Genomic DNA, 9,306 nt, shown 5'->3' on the forward strand with positions numbered 1-9,306 from the left:
ACCCTATCTGGTGCTAAAGTAGACGTTAGCCAATAGCTCACCAAGGTTTTCACCGGGACCCACACACCATGCTCGAACCCGTAACACAACTGACGCCGACCGCCCCCCCCCCCCGGCTAACACGACTCCGTCACAAACCCTTTCACTTTTCTTATCAATATCTCGTGCGTTAACTACAACTACCACGTGAAGACCTACCCTGCCCGAACAAATTTCGCAACCTGATAACTCTCATTTTCAGCCTATACGCCCCTAAAGTGAGTGCAAGTCAGTGCACAAATAGCCCTTAATTAGGTTTAGCACGATGGTTTTTTGGTTGAAGCCCGTTTCTGTGAGTGGGAGGAACAATTAATCTTAATAACACTTATCATGGATCCCTACATCGTGTGTAAATTGCTGATTTGAACCCAGTTCATACGTTGGAATAGAGGTTCGTGTTCTTGTCGAAGAAGAACTCATTAGTTTGACACCCCCCAACTGTTAATCATTGAGTTGATTTGTCATTTTCGGACTGAATAGTAATCGCATGTGTTACAACAGACACGGTAGTTGACCGCCATTAAGCTACTACCCCTATGAAGTCTGTTGTCTTAACGGAGGTTGCTTGCTTTGTTTATATTTCCCTCAGTTTGTCAAATACTGTCTAGAGAAGGTTAAGAGCGCTCTGTCATTTTACCCCTTTCTTGATGACTGAAAACTGATTGGTGTCGCGTTACCGGGTGCTCTGTGTAACATAAGGAGAGGAAGAAGTGTGGTTAAATAAATTTGTCAATTTATCCTCCTACATATCTGTTCTAACACCCAACAAAAAATTGGCGCTCCTGCCCCCCCCCCCAAACACAGTACGAAAACAACCCGGAGAAACAGACATACATCTGGTCAACCCCATGTCTGTCTGCTTCCTGTTTCTTTCCATCGTCACGCCGAGTGCTGCACCCTTCAGGTGTGATTGTGTGTGTGGTTGGCTGGTCAGCCAGTACCAGGCGTGTAATCAGTCGGTCTTGCTTCTGTTGCATTGGTATTCTTCTGGTGTCAGAGGTGTCTCCATCCAGCACATGACCATCCTCGAGTCCAGTCCTTTACCACTGCCGGCCTGTTTCTGGTGAGTTGGGGCGCGTTGGGGCCACAGAATTAGTCTGTCAGGCCACGGACTTACGGGGCGTTGTCGGGACGGCTGTCCCCTGTCACGAACACCTCTTCAGTGTGGGTGCGTGGATCCACGAGCCCCTTCAGAACCTTCACTGCTGTGGGTGAGCCAGAAGAACCCTGGTGAAAGGACCTATGCCAGCGTTTGGGATGCCAGTTCATCCTCCTGTAGTTTTGTTACACCACGAAATCTCCTGGCTGCAAGTGTGGGCGGCCCTCTCAGCTTGGTGGGGCAGAGGCAGCAGACCCTGGAGTCTTATGGCAGAGAGGAGAGAGCAGAAGGACAGTTGTATCACAACTACCTAACTATATCATGCTCGCACAAGAGCTGTGAGGGCAAGGGGTGCTGCTATAAGCTCTAACTCCCCACACACTGGGTGGTCTCGAAGAGAATTTCTAAAAGGCTGGGTTACTGCGCGTTCTTACCATATCAGCATTTGACATAGTTTTGTTCTTAACGTGCCGTTATCACTTGATAACCGATTGCTTGGAATATTATATAATATATAATGAATATGTCTGTTATTAGCGATCTGTTGCTAACATGAAGCATTTGTTTTGAAGCGGGAAAACACCTCCACCACCCATTTGGACCAACCATCATCAAACAAAACGTTTTCACGTGCGGTTGTTGTAGATCTACAAATTCATCATGATATGTTCGAAATGCCTGCTTTACAAAATTTTCGCTTTTCTGCAAAGATGTGATTTAGGCCTTTGTGGTACCATGTTTGTTAACAATACTAGCAACTCGCCCCTTTGACACATGGTCCCATGGGCCCCATGGTCAACTTTGCAAACTGCTGAACAACATGGGTGGAAAGCAAGGTGTGGATTCCGGCCCCTGGCCAGACATCCTCTTTAAAGGTGCCACTCTGGCTTTCCACTGTATTCTTGGCAGCTACTGATTCGTAATGAAAAATCAGTCACTGCACTGTGTGGTAGCAGAACATTGTATTAGCACTAGCTTAAATGGTAATAAAATCACTGATAATCGGTGATGTAAAATGAGGCTTCATAACTTTAGTACGTTCGGTTGTTTCCACAATGCCCCAAAATCATGTCACATCCCACCAAAGGCGTACCTGGAGTCTGTGTAGGTTCTGTAACAGGACGAAAATTCAGCACAGTCTTTACATTGTTCAGGAGAGACAAATGATAGTCCCCCCCACCCCTGCATAGGGAAGTGTTGGGAGATTGTTTAGCAAGTTAAGGTTTCTGAATCTGATACTCACAGCAAACCCCTACCTGTCCCTTCCGGTGCAGGGCAGCGTTGAGGCTGACCCATCCCATACAAAACCACAGATCGGTGCGCACGGTCGTCGATTGGCGACCGGTGTGTATCAACCGAGTATGAGGTTCCCTTTTCCTGTATAGAGCCGGTATGCACTAATCTCAGATGTATTGACGCGACTTGGGGCCTCGAGCTAACAACGTGTGACACCAATAGATACTGCTGCAGATCATGGAAGGTGTGTTGAACTCTATAGACAGATGAACGACTGTCCCATTGTACCTGTGCTACAAAGTCATACAGGCGAAGCCTAGGTTTACACCGTAAGGAAGTGACATAGCGTTGGAGGCTTTCAAAGAGAAACTGTCATAGCATCAAATTGCAATTAAATTAGGTGGTCCATTGGCCGAACCTGTGCACTATTTGGCAAATGCCCCCTGGAGGTCACGTGAGAAGGAAAAGCATGGCAGTCCAAAGTAACAGAGTATGAGTTCAGGGTTTGGGCAAACATATTAGGTTGGAGGGACTTTGAAAGCTGTTTTAAGACTTACATAACGACTCAGTCCCCTTGTCTATCCACGTGACATGGTCAGATCTGAAGACAAGTTGTACCATGTATTTTGTTATGTCACGCTAAAGGTTTAACAACTGAGCAAATTTGGGATTAAACACACAATAGAAACATCCCTAGAAATGACATAATTAGTTTCTTTGTTCAAGTTTTGGGAGAAAAACTATTTCTCAATTCGAGATGAGGACAAGTTTTCCCTGACCACTGAAAGTGTCATGGACCCCAAAAAAAAATTGCCTTCTTTTTTCCACAAATTGCAGGTTGGCTAAAATAAACTAGCTTTGTGGCCCTCTGCTGCCAGGTGGCACAACAGTGCAATATGTAATGTTAATCTTTCAAGCTCTCTCAGTGCTTTGTTGTAGACAGTGGGCTGTCAATAAAAAATCCTTATCCTAAACGTGTGAAGGTAGTGTCTTACCATACATATAAGGCAACCAAAAGGCTGGTCTTTTTCATGGACAAATGAAAAAAAAGCCCGTTTAGACAAATAAAGGACAACGAAAATTGTTCCCCCCCCCCCACACTGTGAATTCCTTGAATTTAGTGTAGTCGGTTGGCACATTGGGGGGCACACGTGCGTGGAACCCGCTGCATTTACTGCTTTGAGGTCCTGAACAAAACTGCCATTGACTTCTGCGGTGTTCCATTATCACGAAATTTTCTGTGACAGGGAAATAGTCGTGGGCGAGAGGGTGAATCGGACAGGAACAATAACACCTGCTTTCAAAAGAGAGTTAAAGACCGGCCTGGATTGCCGTTATTGCTTCTTGTTTCAGTGGGTAATGATGTTTTTTGGGACCTGAAATCTGAGCGAGGAGGTGATGACGCAGGGCTGACAATTTTTAGAGCCCCCACGCATAGCTTATGCCCCGCCGCTGCCCCAGTGATTCCGTCACTTTGTGACGCAGCGCGAGAGATATTCTGGGTGAAACAATCAATCAGAATTATTCAAAAACGTGCGTGTGTGGTTTCAGCTTCTTCCGCTGGAAACATGCGTGTGGCTGTCACCCGATGCGAAAACGGACGCTGTCCGATAAGCTCCTCGTGGAGGGGGGAGGTGTACACATTCCCTTCCACGTCCAGTAAAGTCAGTCAGTCAGCTTGGCACAGTCCAGGACAAATGTCCCAAGTCTCCACTGATCTGTAGGAGATTTTGGACAAAGAAATATAGGAGCACGTGAATGTTGAACTCTGAAAAACCACTCTTGTTGTTTCGTCAATTAAGCTACTGCATTTGGTTTTGCAAGTATACGTAAACTACACTCAAGCTCATCTGCTTCTTCATTGGAAAAAAAAATCTGCCAAACAACATGTCTCTTTTCCTTTAAGCAAAATAACGGGCCATGAGGGTTTAGTTCTGCATGAAGTCCAGCAAGGGGTTAAAATAAATCTCTGGCTCGCAGAGGCTTGTCAGCATGACCCAAGAGAGATCCACCACTGAGAAATCAGCCGAGATGTTGTGTGTGAAACAATGATCAGTGCTGGCTGTGACTTCTAATCTCCAACCTATAGACTGTAGAGTTTTGGAAAACTCCCTATGCAGAACATTAGATCCCTACCTAAAACAAATTCACAGGACATTTAGATCCCTATGTACACTACATCATGAGGTTGTTGAAAACTTCCTGCTGGGACCAACTGCTCCATTGCACTCCTGCACAGAACAATTCCACCAGAAGCTTGTTGATTCAATAAATAAAGATTTTTTGAAGCACATAATTTGTAAAATTTTAAAATTGTAGCAGCCAATTATACACCTTGATAACAAAACATTACTAGTAGAATTAAACCTTACTAGAATGTTTTTTTTGGTTCTAGGTCGACTAGATTGCGTCTAGAATTCCTCCCTATCGTGTGAGGAAGATTATGTGATGTTTATGCGGTAGCGTCGTGAAAGCATTTACTTCTTTTGCAAGCAGGTTAGTTAGTGTGTGTTTTGCTTTTTACTTCCCTATCGGTGCGACGGCTCAGACTCTCCACCACCCCGTCCCCCTCCCTTTCATCCACCCGTTGCTGGCTGTAGGGCATCCCCTGCTGGGATGACCCTCGGTTGCGTCTCCTTCTGATTTCGGAGGTGGCATTCGCTGACCAGTGAGCCTTGTCCTCACGCAGTTGAACATGTGTCTCGGTCCACTGTTGGCCTCTGCCCTCCACCTCGCCCTCTGCTTTTTCCTCTCGCTTTGCCTTTGCTTCTGGCCCCCCCCTCTTCAGCCAACGTTGACACTGTCAAAGTTATTTTTCTGTTACCTTCTTGCAGTGTTCAGCTGACTGTTGTAGCATTGGATGACGGTACCCGATGCTGCTGTTATGTCAGATGTAAGTGGGGGGAGAGGCCGTGGCTGACTTGTAGAGAGTGAGAGCGTTGCAGCGAGGTGGGGGTCGTGTGGTCCTTGTCCGCTCCTGGTGCTTGCGTTGGGGGAGACACGGACGGGGTTTCTCCCTTCGGCCTGGATGCTGGAGAGGGTGGGGTGGTGGTTTGAGCAGCTGATCGCCATCTTTTAGACTGGATAGAGGGAAAATGCATTAGTAACAGTGTTCATCTTCTCCTCTCTGTGTTTTCACAGCATTATACTGTTCCCTACCTTAGTTACTATGTTTTTTCATCTGTTTTCTTTCCCTACAAGTGGTTCTTCCATCCACTGGACTAAAAACATTCTTTGTTTTTACTCTCTTTGAATTAAATCCGGGTTGCTTATTGTTAATGGGTGGAGGTGTTTTTACCCCCTCTCAATAATTGTTTCTTCCTTCTAAATCTTGGCTTTAGCATCCTAAGCTTCCCTGTGCTCAAGAGCCATTCTCAGGGAAGCATGCTTAGTGGTCCAATAAGCCAAACAATCTAAGGTTTGTGGACCATACGTTTCACCATCTCATCAACCAACGGGCCTGAAGGAACTGTGTGATTTTGTGCCTTTATTGCCCATGTCTAATATGAAATGAGCAGGCTAATTGAAGTACTTCTTTTTCGTATAATCGTCACTATACGGCCAGTTTAGTCTCTCGGTAAACTTGCGAAAAAACCTGAAAACAGCTGTAACTTAATTTAAGCTACAATGACTGTTATCTGTGATAGATTTTAGCTCGATGAAAATCCAGATAGGCAGCTACGATGATCTGTTTATCTGTATGATTTCAAAATCTATCCTTCACCCCGTCCTACTCCTTGTTTGATGAGATGATGTACAATTAGTGGTTTATTCTGTTCAACAACCTGGAGTTTTAAAACCCACGAATAAACCCTTTTTCTCTTGTTTTTGTAAAAACCTAAAATTTCCCAAACAAAGATAAACTTTCACCAAATAATCCCAGTGAAACCTTGGTCAGTCTTTGTCTCACACGGTGTCTCGGTATCCAATTCAAATTGTTTAAAATTGAAATCTAACTTACCCCGCTGTTGAAATTGCTTCCTTTTCGTTTGGATTTCAGAGTGGAATCAGCGAGCCTCGCGGTTCGACCCTCTGTCTCTCAAAGATGTTTTGGCGAGGTTTAGAGGAGGTGATCCTCAGATCCCTGGGTGCTAGCTGTCATCGCACCAGCGGAGTCCCGTTCTGATCCCTCTTGAAATCCTGCCGACACAAGCCGTTGTTATGGAAGTTTCTGTTCAGCGGGGAGGAATTTGTAAAATAAGAAGAGACCTTGTTGAAAAAAAAAAATAAAGACAGGTTGAAACGGATTAAAGTTTAGATATTCGGTGAAAGAGTTAATTATTTTCTCGAGAGAACAATCAAACAAAAATGACGAGAATAGCATTCACAATGAAACAGAGTAACAGAGTGACACCACAATTCTGGTAAATACCATCAGTAATACACTTCTTATATGCAGTGCCCCCAGAGGAAAACCAACCTTGTTTGGAAACCAGTTTAATCTCAAACATACAATCAGGGACCTCAGGCAGACAGTTGGAGCTCTTACGTATTTCTGAATCTGTCCCTCGTGTGTCCAAGTGTCTTGACCGGTCCATTCTATCTTAGTTAAAAAAGGACATCTTGTCTCTTGGAAGGCTCTGGTCTCGACCTGGGACCTGCTATGATAACACCGTTCTAGGCAACTGTTTCTGTCAGGCTCCACGTCATCTATCCTTGTGGGAAATGCAAAGTCATAACATATCCAGTTGTCTCCTACAAAGAGATCACACTGAGGACAGATACAGGAACCAATACTCTGAGAGGCATTGAAGATATTATTTGAATAAATTAATACGAAAATTGGTTACATGAATATTTTCCCATACATAATTTATTTCAGTGCATTGAACATCATTTGGGAGGGATTTAGCTTTTCATATGAGCTATTTCTTACACCAATTGATTCATTAAAAGTCAGGTTAATAGCAGGTGTTTCTACAAAATAGATAAGTGACAAGACTTTTGTCAGGGACTGTAGATATGGACACGTTGGGCAACCTTTTAAACGGTAGGAGCTGTAGCATGTTAATTAGCTTTCAAATTCAACAGGAAAGTGTATTTGGCCATTTGGGGGCAGTGCAAAGTCAGGAACTTTAGCAACTGAGTTGTCAAAATCTTGTATTTGTTTGAGCCTGGTTTTCTCCATAAATCCACAGTAGATTTGGACATGCTAGGTTTCCATATGAAGAGGAGGAGGTGTAGTATGTAAATCAGCTTTCAAACTCAACGTGAAACCATATTTGGTCATTTGGGGGCAGTGCAAAGTCAGGAACCTTATGTTTACTAAGATAAATTTGACACACATAAAAGTTTAAATCTGATATATCAGATATGTGCAGTTATGTTTGATGGTAAGTGATGGACTGTATTTTTGTTATTGAATTAAACAGAACAAGTTTCAGAACACTAAACCTGTCTTTTGGAAGTAGTTTGCAATTGTAGTTTACAATTTGATGTAAATCTTAAATTCCCTCATCAGGTGTGCTGACCTCATCTGCTCGTTTGTGTCATTGTGTCAACCCAAACCTGAAGCCATTTCTCATCATGTCGCATGTATTTGAAATTTCAGGTAGATCTACAAAAAGTGTCATTTTCATGTGTGTTGGTTTCCCAGTAGGTAACTACATCATGTCTCCTACCTATACTCTCTTTCTCTAGCACATTTCCATTGTGTCACTATTCTGATGTAGGATTTTAAAATTAGGGGTTAAATTTACTATTAAAGCTATTTTTGAAGTTTTCAACAAGCTGTTAATTAAAGCCATATTTTAACTCTTTTAAGCCAGATTCATTCCACCTCAGAGTGATACGACACATATCCATAGCCTTTTGGATGTAGGATTTTAAAATTAGGGGTTAAATGTTAAAGCCATAAGTTAAACTGTTGTCAGGCTATCCTAAAAAGGAATCCTCCTGTTAAGCCAGATTCTTTTCACGTTAGAGTGAGAGAACACATATCCAGTGTGTCACTCGGGTAAGATCGGACTATTCTGATATAGGATTTTAAAATGAAAGGCTTAATTATACTTATTAAAGCTAAATTTCAAATCCTTTTCGGGCTGTTAATTAAAGACGTATTTTAACTCTCTTTCAGGCTACTATTTTAGACAGCTGGGGACTTATTTTGATACACTGAGCTCCTCTCTCCTCTATCTTTCTTCATCTTTTCATTTATTGCATCAATTGTCCAGAAATGCTTGTGTACTAACTAGCTCTGGGGAGTCATTCCCATCGAAGAGTCCTTCTGTTCTTTTTCCCAGCATGTTACCTTGGGATAGAGAGGCTCCGAAATCAGGGTAGCAGCTGTCGCATGGTCCCGCTAACGTTCTGTGTGACATGTCAACTGCTACACTGGGTGCCCTGCTACCTCTGCTACGTCCTGCTACGTCCTGCCGGCGTCCTGCCGCACAGCGTCTGCTATGCCATGAACTACTACAAGAAACTGCTACAAATAACTAATTTTTCTATTTTTGTTATACCACTCTTCAGTCTAACCCCAACCGGCCCGTCAGAAACCGCCAAGTAGCTGGGTCTGACCGAGGTTTTGCCTAAAAGGGCAGTTTTTCCTCGCCACTGTCGCACGTTGCTTGCTCTGGAGGAAACCACTAGAACTGTTGGGCCTTGTAAATTTGGGGTGGATGTGGTCGATCTGAAGGGTCTGGACGATAACTCTTGTTATGAATTGATACTATAAATAAAATTGAATTGAAATTGAATTACTGTAAAACGGAATCTTCCATTTAAACCTGGTTTGTTCTACCTGAGAGTGATAGAACACATATTCAGTGTGTCACACGGGTAAGATCGGAGCACTCTGATGTAGGATTTTAAAATGAAATGCTTAAATGTCCAATTAAAGCTATATTTTAAACACTTTTCTGACTGTTAAAGCCATACAGTTGTGTGAAAAAGTGTTTGCCCCCTTCCTCATTTCCTGTTCCTTTGCATGT

Source organism: Etheostoma spectabile, chromosome 16 (assembly GCF_008692095.1).
Source record: "Etheostoma spectabile isolate EspeVRDwgs_2016 chromosome 16, UIUC_Espe_1.0, whole genome shotgun sequence".
Taxonomy (NCBI): domain Eukaryota; kingdom Metazoa; phylum Chordata; class Actinopteri; order Perciformes; family Percidae; genus Etheostoma; species Etheostoma spectabile.